This window comes from Chelmon rostratus, chromosome 7, assembly GCF_017976325.1.
Source record: "Chelmon rostratus isolate fCheRos1 chromosome 7, fCheRos1.pri, whole genome shotgun sequence".
Lineage (NCBI taxonomy): Eukaryota > Metazoa > Chordata > Actinopteri > Chaetodontiformes > Chaetodontidae > Chelmon > Chelmon rostratus.
The window spans coordinates 10299676-10319268 of record NC_055664.1 but is presented as its reverse complement, the minus strand read 5'-3'; positions in this window follow the sequence as shown (position 1 = coordinate 10319268).

Below are 19593 nucleotides of genomic sequence, written 5' to 3'. Positions count from 1 at the left end.
ACAAGAGTTTGCTGATGCTATTGTGCTTAACTTTATTTCACTAAAATTCGACCTGGGTCCTTTTATATTAGTTTCTTCCCCTATCATCGTTAATAACTGCTAAAAACTGTGGGATGGGGGATGTGAACGTTTTTCATCTTCTGAAAGAAGGCATAAAAAGTTTGAGAACCACTGATCTACGTTTACCTAGATCTAGTGTTTTTTGAAGTCTTTAATTAGCAGTGTTGTGTGTTCAGTAACCTCCGCTCTCTGCCTTTTATAGCAGCCCCAGTCACTGTAAGTCTGTAACGCTGGTCATAGATTTGCTGAATCTGTTAGCATTTCTCCGTGATATCAGATGCTGTATAATTACAGCATAGGCATGACAGAGCTGGATGAGCAGCAAATGGGGATTACACAGGGGCAGGTCATAATGATCAGGCTGGCCACATGTTTCTGAGGCAAATCTCATTTTGATATCCAGTCTACCATAGTGTTTTATTAGCAGAGCGGCTAAGGTCAATTAGTTTTTAGTTCAGTGCATTCAAATATTTAAATTGATATAATATATCTTTATGAATTAATTTAGACTGAGATGAAAAGATGATTTTCATGCTTTCGTATCTTACAGAACAGCTCTTGTTTATTCTTTGTCTACTTTTGTGTTTCCTCTCTCTGCATAGTGGGGATTGACATATAGTTAACCTGTTCTTCATAACAAGCTACTTCCCTGTCTCTCCCTCTGCCAGAACTGCCAACCACCTAACAAGGTGTACATATTCACAGCTGCTACTGCAGGAGAGCAGCCCAAATGAGGAGCGCCTGGGTAAGATGAGAGGGACGAGCCAGACAACAGGTGCGTGGGTACATCACTGCTCATTCACTGCTGCCACACTGCATGTTTCCAGACATATAAAAGACAGCTGGTTTTGATTTATTTTGCTGTTTTTATATATATATATCTATATGTATCAATTACTTGTAACTGTATGGCAACTCTCACTGCTTAGACAGGCAGGACTATGAGTAAGGATGGCTCATGCTAGTCTCACAGGCTATTCACACTTACTCTTCCCCCCGTGGTGGTAACGCTGCCTCTCTGCAGTGCATCTGTATCTGTTTGTTCATTCATAGCAAAAGCATTAGTGACACGTAGATGAGTCATAGAGGCTAGCCTCTAAACAGGCTGCGGTAGGAGTCAGGAACCCTGCCACCCTTCTGCTTCTCGCCTCGAGGCACAACACATAGCCTCACCAGTCTCCCTAGTTACTCTAACGCTTGCATACGCGCACATATGCCGTCTGTGTTTGTTCAAATACCACGGATCCCACCTGATGCGTCAGGTGCCACAGAGCAGATGTAGCTGCAGAAGTGGGCAGGAGAGCGGCGCTGGCTGTGGCCGTCCTCATTGTTGAGATGCTGTTTGTTGACGTAGTTGGGGCACTCTGTACTGGGGTTGCAGTTGTTATAATTCTTCAGACCCACATAAAAACTGTGTGTTTCTTTCACCCATCAATCCATCTGAGGTCATCTAGAGCTATCATCTCCAGCAGCTGAGTCTGTATAGTTATACTATATGAATAGACGTTTACTTTGGTGTAGAAGTTGATCTTATATTTTTCTAACAAAAATAAAATAAAAATACATTTAAATGATGAATTTTGATAGTTTAGACTTAGAGTCTGTTTAATGCACAAAACTAACTCGTTCTAGCTCTGGTTATTGGTTTCCAACCGGAGTTGAATAAATGAAACAGAGGGTCAGGGTTAGGGTCGGGGTCAGGGTTGCAGTTTGCAGATCTTTGCTTTGACTTTGTGATGAAAATCCTGCCATATTTTGGCCTGACAGTATTTTCTGTAGAGCAGACAGATGGAGCAGGAGTGTGTGTGTGTGTGTGTACAGTACGTGTCACAGTCCCCCTGTGACTCAGAGGTTATATCAGGTGCAACAGCTGGAGTTTGTTTCCTCATTAGGATGGGCATCTCCAAGGTGATAGCCAATTAGGAAAGCTGAACCTGGCTCTTAGTACTCATGAGTGGATAGAGATCAGATACAGCTCATCTTTCACAAACAAACTGCTTTCACAAATGCAGCATATCTGTGATACCCATTGCAGAGGTAAGCCCACTGCATGTCTGCCGTGTTCTCATACAAACAAGCACATTTTCTCCCACTCTGTCATGTTTCTCTTCTCCCACAGCAGGCAGAGCAGAAATTCCACTCTGAAGTAATATTCTCATGAAGGCTGGTGCACCGACTCACCTTGCGGTGTGGTATTGAGTCTCCTTTGCGCTTGACTGTGTCCCTCTGTTCTTACAGCTATCTATCAGTTTCATAGCATGCAATCTGCATCCTTCCAGCCTCCCACCACCCGCCCACCAGCGCTGTATCTGCTGTGTTCTGCGTGCACACACAGTGCACACAAGTGCATTGTGTTTTTTGCACAAGGCTCAAGTGTGTACATGTTTCCTTGCCCCCTCCGTAATAAAAGAGAGGGGAGCTCTCAGGCTCCCACCCACCGCAGAGCTGCCCTGGCAGGGGTAGAGGAGCATGGAGGGTGCTTGCCCCCTGGCAAGATGCTGCTCGGAGACGGGGAGATAAGGGCTGTGAGGGTGGTAGTGTGGTTGTAGGAAGGACTGACTGAAGGCGGGGAGGAGGTTGGAAGGCAAGCAGGGGGGGCTTCTTCATACATTTTTATGACCACATAGATAAGGTCAGTAGTGTGCCATCGTTACTAAGCAACACTGCAACCCTGAGTTGGATTGAGTTGTGAAGCTGAGAAGTCAGATATTCTTATTACAACAGCCCTGCTTCGGTTCTGCTGTGTGCATTTGTTAACAAGCAGCCTGTCTCCGTGTGCCATTCTGAGAGTCAAGGCTGAAAGACTGCTTTAACTGGACGATTAACTGAGGCACTGAAATAATTAGAAGGCCATTGATTGGGTTATTACTTTGTTACAGCCATGTTGGTGATATACCGATATCCGTGCCCGTTCATATGCGTGATGATGGTAATAGTGATGAAAAATGACGGTGGGGTGTTTGATTATATATTTTTAATGATTCAGTTCATGTGGGGATACACTAGACTGTGGATGTATTGATTTTTCCAGTTTTCAAGCAGAGAATGGAGGAGATGGAGACCAGACGCATATGCAGCCAGAGTACAAATCACCAAAACCCACCCTATTCTCTCCTCCTTTTACTTACACTCTCCACCTTCACTCCCTTCCCTCTCCACTGCTCCCTTCTCTCACCCCTCTTTTCCATCACCCTCTCCATCCTCACTTCCGCATTTCTGCCACTCCTCCAGCAGCCTTTCATTACATCCCCCCTCCTCCTTTCGCTCGCTCCCCTGCCTCTCCTCTTCTCTCCTCCCATTTCTGTCCCCTTCAGCGTCCTAGTTTAGCACGTCAAGGTTGGCTACAGATATGCTCCTCTGTGCCTTGGGGCTAACCAATGGGAAACTGGCTGGGGTTGCTGTAGCAGGCTGGGGTGTTGGAATCATGAATTGAGAGGGAGATGGGAAAAGGTTACTGTAGTACATGTGCTGCGGTCCATTCTGCAGAGTGGAATTGAACTGTTAAAGGCTAAAAAACAGTATTCAGTAAATGTGGGGCTCTGTTACAGAAATGTTGTGTTGTTGCTGTTAATGGTAATTTTAGTGAGGTCTAAATTAGATCTAAATTAGAATTAGCAACCTAAAAAAAGAAATTCTGGGGGATGCTTATTTAGTTTCTTGCAGAGAGTTAGATGAGAAGATACCACCCTTAAGATGGCTACTTGCTACTTGTGGTGGGACAAAAGACAAAACATTAGTGTCCGCGCCTGAACTAACTGTGCACGACTCCTTATTGATGAATATTGATTGGATCACTGATCTGTGGGAACCCTGACCCAAACCCACACCGATAACCAGATCACCAACATATACATGAAGACCAAAAGCACATAAAAGCTAGTAGAAAGCAGCACATATAAGAGTTTTACTGTAACCAAGAGCTGTCGTGTCATCTTTTCCTACTTTCTTGTTCTGCAGCGCAGGACGTGTGCTTGTCGTGGACTGGTCCAGCTCGCTCCCATCACTGAAAACTCCCGTATGGACGGTCGAGCTCGCCTCAGTTGAGTGCACAATAACTGTTGTGGACAGTGTGCACACACCTGCAGTTGCAACACAAAGCACGCTGGACCCCGTGCATGAGAAGCTACAGCAAGCAACCAGTTAGCTTAGCTTAGCATAGAGGCTGAAAACAAAAGGAAACAAGCCCAGTTCTGTCCATCTGACAGTACATCTGAGGCTAAATTCAAACAGTTAGCCAGCTTTGGAGCTTGTGGTAGGTGTTTTTTGTTGCGTTTGGACAGAGCCAGGCTAACGGTTTACTCCTGTTTCCAGACTTTGTACTGAGCTAAGCTAGCTGGCGGTAGCTTCATATTTGGTATACAGTTATGAGTGTGTTATTTATCTTCTCATCTAACCCTCAGCTAGAAAACAAATGAGCACATTTCCCTAAATAGAAAACTATTTGCCTCAAGAGATCTTATCCAGGAGAGTTTTGAATTCACAACTTAGGATTTTATGTTTGTCATATAAGAAGTGCAATTGTAAAGCAGATATCATCTCTCATCCACGCCATCAAACGTAGTCCATGTTTGATGTGGGTGGCCCTCCAGCTGACCTCCACAGAAACACAGCTCCTCTTCATTAGCCCCTTTCACATGTTGCAGCAGTCCTAATTTAAAGAGTGTGCATGTGTCCTGATGCTGATTGACCTGCAGGTGTCTTTTCATCCCACTGGGAATGGGAGAGGGTAAGAGTACACCACCCTGAACTCTGTTTAGGAGCCACATCGCTCCTGCCCTGGCAACGTGTAACCTTATACTCACTTCTATCAAGAGCCACGAGCGCAGCTTGTCTCTTATCAATGTCATTGTCTTAGCAAACAAAGGGGATCATTATACCAGTGCTGAGAATGTTTCTATTCTGAGTTAATGGGTCGCATAGTGTAAAGGCAACCTGATCCTCCTTTGGGTGACGAAGGAGTGAGCAGAGGGTTGACATTTTGCTGATGATAGGCCAGTCTGTGTTTTGTTGTAAGAGACACTGGGCTTCACAGGAGTTGTCAAAACAAGAGGCCCCATCCTGAGGGATTACCCAGCCTGTCTGCACACACGCCAGGGACAGGGTCGGCCTGAGGGACAAGGAGGGGCGGGGGGACTCTGTGTGTGTGTATGGACATGTGTGGCGTGTGAGTGCCCTGCAGAGAGGAAGGTGTTGCACTAAAGAAGAGACATGGCTCAGGGAAAATCTTCCTATTATTCTTAATATTTTCTAACGACAAAGGTTATTAATGGGATTACATGCAGACTTCACCATAGTAGTGCTGGAATGCATTTGAATAAATCACAAGAAGCACTTGACTTGATTCAGCATGTGATGTAATTAGTATGAGCACTGAAGCACACTCTGTGTTGTTACCTATCTGATCTCAATTCATTAGCCTGGCAGAGGACAGCCCATGATAGAGTGTTTGGTAGAAAGCATTTTCTCTGATATTGAATGTACACAGGAACACTTATAATGGACATTTAAAGTATTTTTCGACCGGGGTCATGCACTCAAATGTTCATCCATTATCACTGTTGGTCGCGATAACGTTTCACTTGCCATTTGAGATTTGGGCACGTACACGATGGAGACAAGGAGCTGAGGGAATCATCGCACACACTTCTTTTGAGTCTGAATGAAAGTAAGCACAAGAGGTGGAGATCCCTGTACCTGTTGTGGTGGTAAGTTGTTACAGTGAGCATTAGTCACGATGGATAAAAATTTTGCCTCTTTTTAATTCTTTATCATTGTTGGGAGTGTATTTGTTATATTTTTTCATAGAAATACCTTAGTAAAAATAATGCAGTAAAGTACAGTGATGATAATAATATCCCATCCATAAATGTATGATATCACACCAACACACTGACTGAGGAAAGCCTCTTGGTAATAAGATTCAGTTCATCTTGCACAATCCACGTCTTAGTTGCTGTAATTTCCTTCTTTATTCACTCCCATTCATCTACATCTTCTTTGTTTTCCCAGTGAAAACAGTGAAATAAATATGCTTTAAAAGCCGTCCTCCCTGATATTTTGTAAACTGAGGGAATTCACCTGCACAAATCAACAGCCTTCACGCTGAACAATAACAATTAAGACAACACACATTATAGTCCTACACTGTGTGGGACAAGTTAAAACATTGCAGCTTCCACTTACTGCTACCACCACTCTGATTAATTTATTTCCTCTTGTTTCTGTTCCCCCACCGCTGTGAGTGTAACAGTCAGAGGAGTCACGAGCTTGGCCGAGCAGTGTTCATGAATCGTCTCATATGTGCTCCACTTCCATCCTTGTGTGCACACACAGACATGGTGGCACATGCAAACACACCCACAGACAGACACACATGCATGGCCACACAGCAAGGCCAAGACTGTCTGCGGCAGCCCAGGGGCCTCATTGTCACATTCACTTACCACTGTTTAGGCATCATGCTGGGGGGCTAAAATGAACTACACCCTTTTCCTCCCCCACTACCCACACAGGAAACTCAAATACCATCAAAAATCCACTCTGCTCATATTCAAAACATCACTGTGTACAAACTGATTTATGTGATTGGACCATGTACTTTCATGCTCACGTAATGGAACAGGCTAAATATTTTCATCCATGTGTGAATGTTGATGTATGGCCTGTTGTCATAAGGATGTATTCAGTCATGATGATATAAATAAGATGGGTTTTACTACAGTTCACGTGAAATAGAAACAAATGATATATGACTTTAAATTCTAAGTTTCTTCATAAGTTAAATGACGCAGGTGCAGCCTGACAAACCTGATCAATGTTTCTCATAATGCAGTTTTACTCTAAGTGTTCCTCCACGCTCCACCAAACAGATGAATATCATAATGATACACTGATTAAAAAGCTTTATGGGCTAAGTGAAAATAATTTACATCAGCCACATAAACATGGGTTTGGCAGTTATAAAACATACTGCGTGTGCCTCCTCTACATGCCTGACTATAATCTGTCAGGGGTCACTGCTGAATACCTCAACCCACTGGTCACAAGGTCAAGGCTTTTGTCTTCAGAGTGGAAATCAAGGTATTGTCTTTCACATCACAAGTAGCCTGTTCAGTTGTACAGCTGTCTGCTGGGTGTAAGCGACAAACACTAGCACCTGTTCTCCGTAAGGATGGAAGTCCCTGCGTGCCGCCAGCAGAAACATTTGATCTGTGTGTATCAGCGCGGTCAGCTAAATGTGATCTTACTATCTCCAAAATACAACAGAGCTACATTACGCTATGATGCTTGATTCCTTCTGTTCTTGTTATTTATTGTGTCTCTGGGGTTAGATTGTACCTTAATGCAGGTCTTATTAGAAGCTTCTCTCAGTTGGATAGTAATTATTTTTAATTACTGTTTTTTAAAGTAAAGGTCAATTTACTCTAACTTAACAAATATAAGACACCATATAGGGATCAAATATGAGTCATATGTAGAAAATTATACTTAGGCACCATTATACTGATTTTCTCTACCTTTAATATCACTGATTTGAGTATGACAGAGACGATCACACACACCTGCTGTCATATGTCGTTGTAAGGTCATTTGGTCAGTGTTGATGTTACTCTGTGTTTGTTTGCTGTTAAACACACGTGGTGAAGTGAAACTGTGCTTATAATAGGCAACTCCCACGTATGGAGTGTGTGTACAGTGGTTGGAAGATGTATATACTGTACACACAACATGTACCCCCCCCGAACCAGTGTTAACCCTGCGTATGTGCTGTGGTGAAAAGAGCCACTGCTCCTCATTTCTGCTTATATGGCGCCAGTGTTGATTGTTCCATTGCTGCATTAGTTCTCACATCCCACGCAAACAAATATAACCTTTTTGATTTGCATTTCTTTACTCATTCCATCTCTTTTTCCGAATTTTTAATTTCAGTTTCTCATAAAATCCTGTTTGCTGAGCTAGATTACAGCAACGCCTCATTTCCCCCAAAATGTCAGATGGCACCCTCTAATTCCGTGGATCCCCTCTCCCAATCCCTTGAGCCCACAGTCGGATCTTTTTTTCCTCCTTCATTGGGTTTTGTTTGTCTTTGCTGGCTGTTAATGTCACCTTCAGTGACAATTTTTTTCCCTGCCGTCTAACATTGCTGAAGGCTGAATCAAGGAAAAGCACATGTAGTGCTTGTGTGGTTGATTACCTGTAGGGCATGAAAAGACTTTGCCTTTGGCATTATATACTAATGTAGTCCTTGAACTTGAACTAGAATTGCAGACGCATCAGTGCGCAAGGCACTTTTCTTTCACTTTCCTCATCACAACTGTGCCAGGGCAGTAGAAGATGAAGCCTTGTAGTGTAAATATGTACAGTCCATATAAGTGTGCAACAGGGTAGTCCAGAATATTCATTTTGTGAGGACAAAGGCCTTGCATTTCATCCCCCCACTTAAACAATCATATCGCTCGGTCTGTTGCTGCTAATGAACTTACTTACCCGTCCATGCCAAGAATCCAGATCTGAAACACAAGCACAGCGCTCCTAATCCACTCTAACTGACAGGCAGGATCTCTGACCCACTGCCCTGATTCACCCATGTTTTCTCCTCCGAGTAACAGAGACTTCAACTTGTTTGGTTTTACCTTACGGCTTAAGGAAAAAGTAAGCTAAGTGATCCTCTTACTCAATTAAACATGCATTTTGGTGTGACGGTAGTTCAAAAAGAGGGCATCTGTGATGAAACGACAATTAAGTTCGGGCCATTGCTGAATACATGAAACAGAAGTAGAAAAAAAGGAGCTAGACCATCTAAAGGCGAGCTAGAACAGTGTGTTCTGGTACAGACCTCAGCAAACGCAGAGCGGTGTTCGTGTTTGTCGTGCTGCACTGGAGTGAAGGCTGCAAGAGAGACAGGCAGGCACGTGGACGGATACTGTAGACAAACACAGAAAGACTGGTCAACAGGAAAATGGGCCGATCAAAACACATTAGAGCCAGGAAAAGGTAGAGCATGCCTCACCAGCTTAACACACGGAGATTCGACTGATTAGCTCCTTTAGAAAAGCGTATATATACAACTGCACCCAGACACAGACACCTGAACCAAGCATTTATATCACCATGAATAAACTGAGGACAGGCAGGAGTATGTGATCCATGCACACCCTGTATTTTTCCATTTTCTATTTATTTTCCTCTGCGCACATTCAGAATTATGAAGTCCAGATATAAGACAGGAATGAGTATCCTGGGGTAAATAAACAGGATTCCACTCTCAGTGTAGTCTGTCATGTGGAATAGAGAATGAGATGCAGACTACCCTGCTGGTTATATCACGTTCAGCGTACCCCAGCTCTGTGGACAGGCCCACAGGCTTCCACTGCCTACTACAGCTACACCCTTGACTTCAAGGCAGGCATTAAAATGGAGTGGTGGTGGTGGTGGTGGGTGGATTATGGGGTTGAGGGAGGCGGTATGGAGAGTGTATGTGTGTGCCGCGCGCCTTTGGGGTGGGGGATGCTTTAGTTTAACCCTGTATTTTCTGCAACCACTGACAAAACGTTGCCTCTTCTGTTTTTTTTTTTGAACACACAATTGTTAAACCACCTCGACCAATTTAAAGGTGTGATTCAATTAATCCTCACCCATGCAATTAAATGAACACAAAATACGCGTCATTGGATGTCCTTGCAGATCACCGTTTCAAACACTGGACTCTCCTCTGTTCTTTTCCACCAGAAAAATGCCCAACCGGCTCCATTCAAGCCAGATCTGCTAATGCTGTGTGCTGAGTGCACCTGCACACCAGCAGGCAGCGCTTTCTGTTTGAGCCGGTCCGTGCGTAAAAATGTTATCCGAGGTACCTCGGTGCGTCAGGTGCAGCTCATTTCCTTAATGCAAATGCCCCACTCACTGTGTGCTCTCACACACTCGCACCTCCACTACTACCTTGCCCTCAGGACCTACCGGCAGCCGCCTCTGCTCCTTTAAGGCAATGAGGAATTAAAGCGTCTGCAGGGGCAGGGAGTGGGTTATTCTGTGTAATGCTCAGAGAGTCAGTGTGGTGCGATTAGAGAGCGGCAGCGGGGAAGATGCGCTTACTCGCCTCTTGCTGGACGCACAGAGGCGATGAAGATGATCTGACTTTGGAGTCTCAGAAAAAAAACCTGTTTTTCATTCTTATTCTGCCGCCCTCTGCCCCATGTTTGCTTCTTTGCTCTTTTAGTTATTTTAATTTACTAACATTTTAATTTTTCCCCCCTCCAAGGATGATCCGTCAGTCAGCCAATCGGAGCTTCTGACATTTTTTTTCTTTTTTAAAGATTTACTTTAGCCAGTCTTTTTTTTTTTTTTTTTTTTTGATTCATTTTTGTTTCAGGATCCGCTCGTACCCGGCTCTGACTCAGCATCACACACACCTGGGCTTCACCCCTTCAGCATCCTTTTGAATAACAGGGAGAAGCAGCAAGACGCGGAGCAGAGGAGGAGAGTCTGAGCACAGCTCTCCCCAAGACAATCACAGAAGCTCATTTATGTTCCAGGCGCTTAGAGAGCGCACAGGGGAAAAAGAAAAAGAAACCAGAGTGTAACGAAAAAGTAGGAAGGAGATATTAAAAGTAGAGACTTGGACCGGCTTGCTTCAAGACAGTGGCAAATGTTTAACCTTACCCCAAGCGCACAGAAGAGAGACCCAGGGAGGCACCGGTCGGAGGAAGAAGAGAAAGCATAGCTTGGGGGGGATTGAACGGAGCAGGGCATGTGGATATTGGCTTTTATCTTTTCCCAGAGCATCTTGAATGGTAAGTTTGAATGGCTTTTTTCAAAAATTAGTGCTCATTACCTACTGCAGAAGGCAAATGACTAGTACACGGCTAAGTGACTGGAGACGAGGATGGAGGTCACCTGTGACCCACATGAAATGGATTTTATATGGTTGTCAGAAGGCTGACACAGAGGGAGAGGGACGGGCGAGGCATGAACTGCGTTTTAAATCCTTCAAGCTCCCCTCCAAACCAGCAGATACATCTCTGGCCTTCAGATATACAACCTGAGCCAGATGAAATAAAACGGAATAATGTTGTTTGCCTGGGCCTCTGCTTCGTTAATTGGTTTGATTGTGTTGTTCAGATCTGATTTTATAGGTTCAAGTTTTAATTGTTTTTAATTTGCATTCAATTAATGTGATTTGTTTGTGTTTTTATTTGATGCTACTTACTGTCACAGCCATGTTCCACTGTGGCCCTTAGTAATAAGTGACGTATTTGATATAATGGACATTAACCCCTTCCCCCTCCCCCCGATTGAGCATATTTTTCAAGTTCAAAGTGGCCTAAATGAATGTAATTCATTAGCATGATCATTTTAGCACATTTATCAGCAATCCATATTTTCATTTTGAGCATATTTTAATGTGAAATATTCAGTTGTGTGTCTGCTCTGTCAGAATGTTTCCAAAATTATTTACATTCAGTTTTGGCACAAATTTGAATACAGTTTTTATGTTATTTACCTTTAAATTTAGTTTGTAGAGAGAAATTGAGCACCAGTGTTACAAATTTTTTGTTAGTACATTTTTTTAATGAGACACATTCCACGCATTTTTTTTTCCAGAAAATGCAAAAGCAGTTCAACAAACACACACCAGAAATGTGAAATGAATTTTCCATTCAAATAGCCGAAAGTCTCCTTCTCCATTCAAATACTGTATTCAAACACCCAGATTTGGTTGTGCGTCCTGTCTCTCTCTCTCTCTCTTTTTTTTCCTTGTACACATGTGTATTTGCGTGCGCGCATGTGTGCACACATGCACGCGGCTGACACCGTGCATGCATATTTGTGTGCCCACATAATGTATCTATAATCAATAGCAGAAAATTGATACAGTTTATTGCATTCACTTATTGGCCGGAGTCCCTTACAGGGAGGGATTATGGCTGACTGGGTGTGTACGAAAACGGGAAGAAAAAGGGAGAGTCGAAGAAGGAGAGGGAGAAGGAAAGAAAATGGAAACACGTCTGTAAAGAAAACATGTCAGGGTGACAAGACAGGGATTGTTCACGTGTTGAGGCAAAATCAAGCCGGTGGTAACCTGCGTTTGTATCAAAGGGTCAAGAAAAGCTGAATTCACAAAGCAAAAAAATGGGAAATGGGGATTTACAGGTATGAATACGTTCAACCACATCGAGGGGTTGCGATATGATATGGTGTGTCCCCAAAATGGATTTCCGCTTCTGGCTCGGGTGATAAAATAAGCTTCGAAATGGATTTTGTTTCTGTGTCGTCGCTTTTTCAGCGCCGAAGCGACCCTCAGTCGGTACCGTTTATTGACATTGACTCCATATAAAATGGTATCTCCCTCAGCCCAGCTTGTGCTGAAACTCATAAAGGAACAATAAGGAATCCTCATTAATCATAATCATCTGACTCTGACATTAGATCAACTGCCATGCAAGATTGTGTCCGTTTATTGCATAAGGGATTACTGAGGAGGCCTGTGGCAAACAACTGATAGGGATTAAGCAGTAGACAGCGTTGAGTACAGACATTACACTTTTTGTGCCTGTCATTTGCACTGCAATCATGGAGCTTTTATCACTTGCTGTTTGCCTTGTCATTTTATTTGATTTCTCCATCTCTGTACAGGAGCCTAGCTATGTGACTTTGTCCTCTCCGGTTGGATGTTTTGTTGATTATCATGAAAATGAGGTGTTCGTCGGCTGAGCAGGCATTGTCAGAATGAATGAATGACCTTGTAGATGGAAGCGAGCACAGCGATTGGATTCCAGACAATTCTTGCTGTTTCAGAGTTAGGCCTATCACATGCTCGCCGGCCTGTCTCTATGGTAACGTCCTTAATGGGTGTCATGGCTGCGTCCGAAAACGTTCACCCATTCACTCTCCACTGGGGTAGAAAACTATATGGCGTGTTGTTGCCTGGTGGCAAAAACTCCAACATCAGTCACCATTCAGCTCATTCAGAATCCTTGCTGGTTAGTGTCTGATGCTTGTGTACGATTTTCTGGCATCATTTTTGTTCACTATGTCAGTTATACTGATAGACAGCACCACAAAATGGCAGACTCAGGAAATAGTGGACTATGTAGTGAATGATTCAGGACATGGAATTGGGATTTTGGCTCTTGTCTCAAGCTGAGCTGACCCAGAAGTACTTGATTAGTAGCTAATCACATCCTGTTACATCAGTGTGTCCATAAGTGATAAGTGGCCAAATGGCAACCAAGCGGCTCACTGCCTTCAGGGCTTTCAGGGTTCTTTTCCACATTGCACTGTGGTCACTTCTCTGTGCTTATGTCAACGCAACATTATAACAGCCGACAACATTATGGGAGGGATCTCTGCAGAGACAGACCTGTTCAGGCAGCCCTTTCAGAGCTCAAGCCATTGTATTGCTCTGTCCAAAGCCACCTGACTCCTTTGACAAAAAGAGTGATTTTACCGCGTTGTGCTGTTCTACTGCTTGGTTAGTTTGTCTGACTTTAACACGTTAGTTCTGATCGTTAGTTCAGTTTCGAATTAACCCTCCAAAAGACCAAAGTCACAGAATAACAGAAGCAAACTAACTGACCAGCAAGTCCTGCTCTCCGGGGTAAAATTACTGTATTTGTAAAAGGAGTCTAGTGGCTTTGAACAGAGCGATGTTAGCAACTGTTTCCGGTTAAACAACAATGATCTCTCTAGCGATCCTTTGCATAATGTTGTTAGACAGAACAACAATCTGAGCAATCAGTTGCAAAAACAAGCACTTTTAGTGGACATACTTTTATGGGCACATTTGCCCCCAAAGATTACATTGTGCCATTGCGGCCCGTTGCATGGCTGCCGGCTGTGGTGATCTACTGGACCAAATCCAAAATGTTTTGTACCCAGACTCCAAAAATATGTAAAAGTAGGGCCCAGATTTAAAAATACCAGAAATACCCTTCATGAACTCAACCCATTAAACAGAGGAAAATAGATACACACCCGAGCAATGTTCACAAAATGCCAGATTTTATGGATTTCATGATGGAGATCATTGCAATTGACTCATCATTGCAAGTTATATGAAAACGAAGCAAAACATAACCACAGTCCTTAAATGACTCTTTTGTCAAATTCCAGACATTAAAAAAAGATTTGAAAATGTTAAACCTTTTCAACAGCCAACAGGCACATTTATTTCTTGTATTCTGTTTAAGGCTTTATGCTTTTGGTATTTCCTGTGCCTATCAAGTGAAATCTATAAAATCAGTCATCAGTACAGGAGAGGAAACTTATTAAATATCTCTCCCTGAAAGCTGCCTCTAGGCAAAACCACAGCAAGCTAAACTGGCCTATTCAAATGCTCATTGCAAAGATATAACGAGACAAGGCTTCTCGCTCAGTCCCCACGAAGACTGCAATGATTTGTAGACATACACACAGCTCAACCTGATGCTCAGGACTTAAAAGGACTTATTTTGTATGTCTTTAATAAATGAACATTTATGCAGAGGTCAGGGGATCGAAATAATATTCTGATCTCAATTAGCTGCGACATTTGTCGGGGTAAAGCAGATCCACTTTGAAATAAGGAAGCTCTTCCAAAGCATCTAGCCCAGTGTATCTTTCAGTACAGTAAATAGCTGCCAACATCAGTTAGCCTGCCAATTTCACATGACCCCACATTATTAGCAACCTGAAACACTGGATGAAAATGCTACAGGGACCCGGGGCGGACAGATAGATTGAACTTGGCTGCAAGTAGAATGGGGTTCCGGGTTTTTGCATGGCAGTAAATCTACATGAAGGCGATGAAGGCACTGCACTGATGAGAGCCACGTTTGTTGGAGCCGTGAGGCGATTCTGATGTCTGCATAAAGATGTTCAAAGTTCAGTTGCCTGCTGGAGAGTAGAGCATTCTGGCACAACTCCACCTGCTTCCAAGGTGCACGAAGAAGGGAAATTAAAAGTCTAAAGAGGGCAAAACTCCACCAGCACTTGGAGTGTAGAACAACTACAGTGTCAGACCAACGTTTGTGGCATTCATCAGGGTCATCACGACACATATTACAAACAGTATGTCACCAGAGGACGTGTGAGGCAGAAAGCTCTTTATATTTAAAGACAACTGATAATTTATATGCATGCACATATCAGCCAATGGGGGACCTACAAAGCTGGGTATATGGCCATGTATCGTAGAGTTGGAAGAGCAACAAGCTACATCATAAAAGCCACTACAGAACCACATAAATGAGACATATTAAAGAAAAAAACTCAGGATTTGAGATGTCACTCACTCAGGCCCCATGGAAATACACTTTTGAAATTGACAATCCAAAATGCTTCTCTCTTTTCCTGAGGAAAGACAAACATCAGCGGGCTCCCGGTGGACACGGTGGCCGTTCGCAGGCCCCGGAATGAAACCCGACCAGCCGTGTGCTGCACTCACAGACATTAGTGTGTTTACTAATTACCAATTAGGGTTTGGTTGTAGAAGAGGTATCACAGCTCATGAAATTAAATTACCCCATGAAAAGACATAGCGTACAGTGAAGTGATAGATCATCTTGTGCACTCTTACTCTGATATGAATATCTAATGGGCTAAATTAAGTTTACAAACCCACTTAACTCTTGCTCACTTGTGTGAGTTAAGAGGCTTTGTTGGGTTACGTTCTGAACTTTGTGTGTGATTCCAGTTGAAAGGGCCGCTAATGTTGGGTAATGGACACCCTGATGTGTGATCATAATAGATATCCCCTAGTTCATACATCCTAGCTGTATAATGAGGGCTACTCTACTGTACCCTACCTCCTCGAGCCTGTCTAGCTCTCTAATTAGGAGCAAGCTTTGGCGACTGGTGTGTGTGTGTGTGTGTGTGCGCGCTGCGTTTCACCCAATGTAAAATCTAATTACCGATCACACTGTGTCTGTCTGGATTCCACTGAATCAGAGGTGTAATTGCGCAAGCCCGCGTGTAAATGTCTCTTGCATTAAAATGTTAACGATATCATTTAGCATCTGCAGGGAAGAGCAGAAGAGCCCTCAGCGCCCAGATGTAGGTGTTTGATCATGCGTGCAAAGTGAGGTTGTAGTACATCTGGCGGGGGTTTCCCTCTCCGACAGGATTCTCAGTAGAGAGGATGTTTTTAATTCACTCAGCACCTGTCAAAGTGACATGTTATATTACTGTGCTGCACTGCACAGGTACTGTAGTGGAGGAACTGGTTTAAAAGCTTTATTTTGACAGTTTAAAACAGACTAAGTCAAGAGAGAGGCGCTTCTGCTCTCGTGTGCAGAAACTCATCTCTCTTTCAAAGATTTTGGGGAGAAGAGCTTAGAAGTTCAGGAAACGCCCATAGCATAGCAGTCCCTCAGTTTTTCCTTGACCTGGAAGTCAAGACTGTTGTATCATGATGAAGAGCATGGTGCTCATCCATTCAATAAGAGTGACAGACTGACCCTGCATGCAAAACTTGCTCCATCTATTATACTGAAATTTAAATGTTAATAGATTGAAAAACACACAACTTTCTTACAGCATATTCCACAGAAATCAACTCAAACTCTTGCTTGCCTACAAACACAGGTTGATCTATCATGATATATGTAATGTTACATATTCATTTTTTGAGATCATACATTTTCGGTCTACAATTGAGAAAGTGAGTCCACGAGATATATGACAAAATCTCTGATGGCTGACAAATATATATGGGTTCATGGTGTATTTCATCATGTCGCCTCTAGCTGTAGGTTTAATTTTTTATGTGTGAAGCAGGTCTGGCAAACAGGTCAACATGAGACAACTGACAGAGCTTCCAGAGAGGTCAAATCAGCTGAGTCCTGTCTGCAGGTTTCTTGGGAGTCCTGCCCTCTGTAAGTCAACCCCGGCCAGCTTCCAGCAAATTCAGTTCAGTACTTAAATGTAGCCCTTCATTCAGTTATGTCGCCCTTGAAAATATAACAGGCAAAACAAAATTGTATTGTATAAATGTCATTTCTAGGAGACAGGGCTGCTTGTATTTATCTATAAAAATCTATAAGTTGTACATCTCTGAACTGATATGCAGTAAATCGAACAAACCTGTAAAGGTGCGCTTTACCTGGATCTCCAGGATAGAGCATAGAGTTTGTACATGCTCACAGGAAGCTGCAGTGTAGCCTCTGCAGGGTGTGTGTGTGTTGTACACTGCACACTAAACCCATAGCTCTTATAGTGAGCTCCCCTCCAGAGCTTTTGTTCATTGTGGCAGACAGGTGGCGGAGGTGTGATGAGTTTGCTATCCATCACCCACCAAGACAAACATTCATGCTGGACCTCATAAATACTGCCTCTTAATCCAGTCCTCCACATACCAGGGCTAGGCTTTGAACTCGACACACTCGGAGGCCCAAGGCTGAATTGATCCCTGCAACTCTGGCCTGGGCATGATGCATGTGCCTGATGGATGGTCTGCTGCTCTCTCTTTCTCTTTCTTGCTGCCTTTGAGCTTTGCTTTTGCCCCTAATATTTCATGGACTTCTCTGACTGCTGACCTTTTTAAAAAAAAAAACAAAACAAAAAAACAATCACACTGCATGTCTCTTTGACCTCTCTGCAGTTTTCCAAGCATACATTGCACATCCACATCTCAAATCGATTATTCAAGACTGTATTTCCAGGAGACATTTCACCCTCAAGTCTGCCCGTGTTTCTGATGCTCCGCAGTCCGATTATTAAAGTAGGCTGTGGGATAACGGAGGAGGCAGAGCCGGATAGACAGAGTGACAGAAAGACAAATGGGTCCAGCTTGGTTTCTCGACACTGCTCTTTATTTTTAAACCTGGCACAGATGCTAAGATTTAAGACCAAGTTAGTGGCGGTTATTTTTAGCCAGCCATTTTTAAAGCGCTGTCATCTTGTTGGAGTTGAGGTAAGGGTGTGCGAGTGTGTGCAGCACGTGTGTGCGAGACGTGTAAAGTGGGTGCTTTATCGTGTATTTGCTGGTGTTTACGTGCAACTACCTATATATGTGGGGAGGCAGAGGGGTTTACAGAGTGCGTGCTGTTGTGTGCAGGCGTGCTTGCCTGTTTGTGTGTGTGCATTTAATTGGGGAGCCGGGTGGGTGGGTGGGTGGGTATGGGTGTGACATGGAGTGGAGCCACAGGAGTCTGATTTATGTCGTTCTAGCCACTCATCGATCTCCCGGCCGGGTGTGAGACTGAGTGCATTGTCAATAATCTTAGCACTTTGTGGTATTCCTAGAATTCCCAGACCTGCTCTGCTCAGACCACGGTGTGCAGTAAGCCATCTTGTTCAAGATCAAATAAGAGGGCATGGGGCCTGGCAGCAGTGCGCTTGATTGTAGGGTAGCCTAGCAGTGAATAGATCATTTTGCAGTGGCTGTTGAAGGAAATAGAGAATTGGATGTATTGTTCGTACAAAGGGAGGTAATTTGGACAGAGTGCTGCACGGGTCCCTAGAAGCATGTAGCTGTTTACATGTTGCTAAGTGTCCCCATAGACTGTTGCCAGGATGAAGTCTATTATGTGTTGCCCTGTGTCTCTCTATCTAGACCATCCATCCCCACAAGTGATTATGCTAATTAGTGTTTGATCAGATGATTAAATTAAAACTCGATTCATCCAAAGTACTAAATGTTCAGAATACATTTGTGTCTGCTTGGCTGCCTGGCTTCACACGCCATGAGTCCCCCGGTGTCCCCGCCACTGGAAGAAAGGATGACTGGATGGGAGAGAAGAGGAGAGGAGAGGAGAGGGAGGAAATTGTACGAAAATGCCTCTCCTTTTTATTCAGGCGGTAGCGCATGGAGGAGGAGGCTTGTAATAAAGCAAGCTGGGGTACTGAGGGAGAGAGGTGGAGAGGTGGAGAGGTGGAGAGAAAAGAGGGAAAGGAGAAAGTAAGGATATGTGCGTGTGTGTGTGTGTGTGTGTGTGTGGTGGGTGTGGGGTGTGCTGAAAGGAGCCGTGCTGTGGTCCCCTAAGTGTTGAATAAACATGCTTGGTTTAGGGAAATGGCTGCGATAAATGTTTAATATGATAAGTCCATAAAGACGGTCAAATGAGTCTGGAGTATTAAAATGAGCATGGCACGCAGCAGCAGTAGCAGCAGCTTTAAAGGAGGAAGAGGAGGAGGAGGGGGGGGGGGGGGCTGATAATGGCAGGCGGAGCTAACAGGATGAGAGCAGCCAGCTGCTGTGACATCAACATTAACACACTCCACCAGCTGCTGGTCACAGACATCACAGGGACAGTGGTACATGTTCAAAGGGCCTCCATGGTCTGATAATGACATCATTACCTGTACAGCATTAGTAGTGAGGGCAGCATGTTTGTATAGCTTTTTTCAAAATGAAGTTAAAAAGTGCTGCAAAAAAGATAAAACCCCTAACAATTATCTGAAAAAAAGACCAAACCAACGGCTCTTTAAAAAGAAAAATTGGATACATGACCAATAAATTAGGAATTGACAATATATATAACAAAAGCTGAAGACTCCATGTTGAGACGACATTGAGGTTGCGACCTAACACCAGTTTAGATTTCATTTTGGTTA